The following is a 2,765-nucleotide window of genomic DNA, read 5'->3' as shown; positions in this document are numbered from 1 at the left end:
GCTGTTTCTGTCCCTCTGCATTGATGCATTTCCTCTGGCCATCCTGTCTGTCAAATTCAGGAAAAGACGCCAGGAGACTGGCATCATGAAAACTTCAGGTTATGCTTTGTGGTGTTTTTTTTTATCCTTTATAAGTACCATTCATTTTAAAAACTTTTAATGTTTTTAAAACATTTCACCACCACCCACTTCAAAAATTAGAATTTACCCAGCACTCGAAAAGCAGCCCCTCATCCATACTAGACTTCCCTCAGGTCACACACCCCATTCTATGTCTAGAGGTAAGCACGATCTTGAATTTTATGTTGGCTACTTGCTTGTTTTCCATTTCACCACTTATATACACATCTCTCAACAATATGGTTTCATTTGGCTTGTTTTCTGACTTACTTTTTTCTTTTTCTCTAGGGACAGACAGTAGACAGGGTCTCCCTCTGTCATGTCATGGCTCGCTGCAGCCTTGAACTCCTGGCTCAAGTGATCCACACACCTCAGCCTCCTGAGTAGCTAAGGCTCCAGGCATGCTCCACCATACCTGACTAATTTTATTTTAAATTTTTGTAGACAGAGTTTGGTTATGTTGCTTAGGATTTTTTTTTTTTTACATGTATATAAATGGAGTAATTTGTATCTTGCTTCATATACTCAATCTATAAGATTCATAGTGCTGTAGTTCAGTCATTCCCATTGCTGAATAGTTTCCATCGTATGAATATATCACAATACATTTCTCAATTATGCTATTGATGAACAATAGGGTTGTTGGATTATTGTAAAATGCTGCTATGCCGCTCCTACACGAGTGGGCCCAGTGCCCGCATCAGCTCTTCGAGCTTCTCCCGAGTGGGCAGCAGCAGCTTCTGGAGTGACCTGGGCAGAGGCTATGGTGGGACCAGCGGCATGGGAGGCATCACCGTCGTCAGAGTCAACCAGAGCCTGCTGAGCCCCCTTAACCTCCATGGAGGTGAACCCCAACATCCAGGCCGTGCGTACCCAGGAGAAGGAGCAGATCAAGACCCTCAACAAGTTTGCCTCCTTCATCGACAGGATACGGTTCCTGGGGCAGCAGAACAAGATGCTGGAGACCAAGTGGAGCCTCCTGCAGCAGCAGCAGCAGCAGACGACTCAGAGCAACATGGACAACATGTTTGAGAGCTACATCAACAACCTTAGGGGGCAGCTGGAGACTCTGGACCAGGAGAAGCTGAAGCTGGAGGCGGGGCTTGGCAACATGCAGGGGCTGGTGGAGGACTTCAAGAGCAAGTAGGAGGATGAGATCAATAAGCCTACAGAGATGGAGAATGAATTTGTCCTCATCAAGAAGGACGTGAATGAAGCTTACATGAACAAGGTAGAGCTGGAGTCTCGCCTGGAAGGGCTGACTGACAAGATCAACTTCCTCAGGCCGCTGTGAGAAGAGGAGATCCGGGAGCTGCAGTCCCAGATCTCGGCCACATCTGTGGTGCTGTCCATGGACAACAGCTGCTCCCGGGACACGGACAGCATCATCGCTGAGGTCAAGGCGCAGTACGAGATCACCAACGGCAGCCGGGCTGAGGCTGAGAGCATGTACCAGATCAAGTATGAGGAGCTGCAGACGCTGTCTGGGAAGCACTGGGATGAGGTGCCGCATACAAAGACTGAGATCTCCGGGATAAACCAGAACATCAGTGAGCCCCAGGCTGAGACTGAGGGCCTCAAGGGCCAGAGGGCTTCCCTGGAGGCCGCCATCGCAGAGGCCAAGCAGCCGGAGGAGCTGACAGTTAAGGATGCCAACGCCAAGCTCTCCAAGCTGCAGGCCGCCCCGCAGCCGGCCAAGCAGGACGTGGCGCGGCAGCTGCGTGAGTACCAGGAGCTGATGAACGTCAAGGTGGCCCTGGACATCGAGATCGCCACCTACAGGAAGCTGCTGGAGGGCGAGGAGAGCCGGCTGGAGTCTGCGATGCAGAACGTGAGTATCCATACGAAGACGACCAGCGGCTATGCAGGTGCGCTGAGCTCGGCCTACGGGGGCCTCACCAGCCCCGGCCTCAACTACGGCCTGGGCTCCAGCTTTGACTCTGGCATGGGCTCCAGCTCCTTCAGCCGCACCAGCTCCACCAGGGCCGTGGTTGTGAAGAAGATCGAGACCTGCAACAGAAAGCTGGTGTCCGAGTCTTCTAACGTCCTGCCCAAGTGAACAGCCACGGCAGCCCCTCCCAGCCTGACCCTCCTGCGGCTGCCCCAGAGCCCGGGAGGGAGGCTGCTGTGCACGGGAGCATGGGGAACAGGAGACCCACCTGAGGCTCAGCCCTAGCCTTCAGCCCACCTGCGGGGAGTTTACTGCCTGGGGATACCCCCCTTGTCCATGTCTCCAGCTACAAAACAATTCAATTGTTCTCTTCTTCTTCTTCTTCTTCTTCTTCTTCTTCTTCTTCTTCTTCTTCTTCTTCTTCTTCTTCTTCTTCTTCTTCTTCTCCTTCTCCTTCTCCCTTCTCCTTCTCCTTCCTTCTCCTTCTCCCTTCTCCTTCTCCTTCTCCTTCTCCTTCTCCTTCTTCCTCCTCTTCCTCCTCTTCCTCCTCTTCCTCCTCTTCCTCCTCTTCCTCCCTCTTCCTCCTTCTTCTTCTTCTTCTTCTTCTTCTTCTTCTTCTTCTTCTTCTTCTTCTTCTTCTTCTTCTTCTTCTTCTTCTTCTTTCCAAATAAGAGCATAGCTAATGTGCAAAAAAAATACTATGATTGGTCTCATATAAATGTTCTGGCAAATACGCCACAAATCCTCTAGGGAA

At 51.0% G+C, this 2,765-nt stretch overlaps 1 pseudogene; it reads left to right on the top strand.

Moving 5' to 3' along the window:
* The first annotated feature begins 571 nt into the window (after positions 1–571).
* LOC101015510 lies at positions 572–2,451 on the top strand (annotated as a pseudogene).
* The last annotated feature ends 314 nt before the right edge of the window (positions 2,452–2,765 follow it).

Source organism: Papio anubis, chromosome 1, assembly GCF_008728515.1.
Source record: "Papio anubis isolate 15944 chromosome 1, Panubis1.0, whole genome shotgun sequence".
Lineage (NCBI taxonomy): Eukaryota > Metazoa > Chordata > Mammalia > Primates > Cercopithecidae > Papio > Papio anubis.
Note: the sequence above shows the minus strand (reverse complement) of the source record. Positions and strands in the feature narration are given on the sequence as shown.